This window comes from Nestor notabilis, unplaced genomic scaffold (assembly GCF_000696875.1).
Source record: "Nestor notabilis isolate BGI_N333 unplaced genomic scaffold, ASM69687v1 scaffold30724, whole genome shotgun sequence".
Lineage (NCBI taxonomy): Eukaryota > Metazoa > Chordata > Aves > Psittaciformes > Psittacidae > Nestor > Nestor notabilis.
Window position 1 is genome coordinate 1 of NW_009927402.1, and position 250 is coordinate 250.

A 250-nucleotide genomic window follows, 5' to 3' on the forward strand; every position below is an offset into this window, starting at 1 on the left:
CACGCTCACACCACAGCAAGCAGCTCCCGCCCTCAGCCCGCCCGCCCGCGCCGGCGTCTCCCCTCCAGTGACATTTTCAGCCAGGCCAAGGGCGAATGGGAGTTGTCTTGACCCTGGGCTTGTGTTCCCATTACAGGACTGGAGAAACACCCGGGTGACGCGCGGGCAGCAATGCCTGAACCCGCCGGGGCTGAGGAGCTGATGGCGAGATGGAGCAGCCTGCTGCCACGCTCCCCGCGAGCTGGCACCC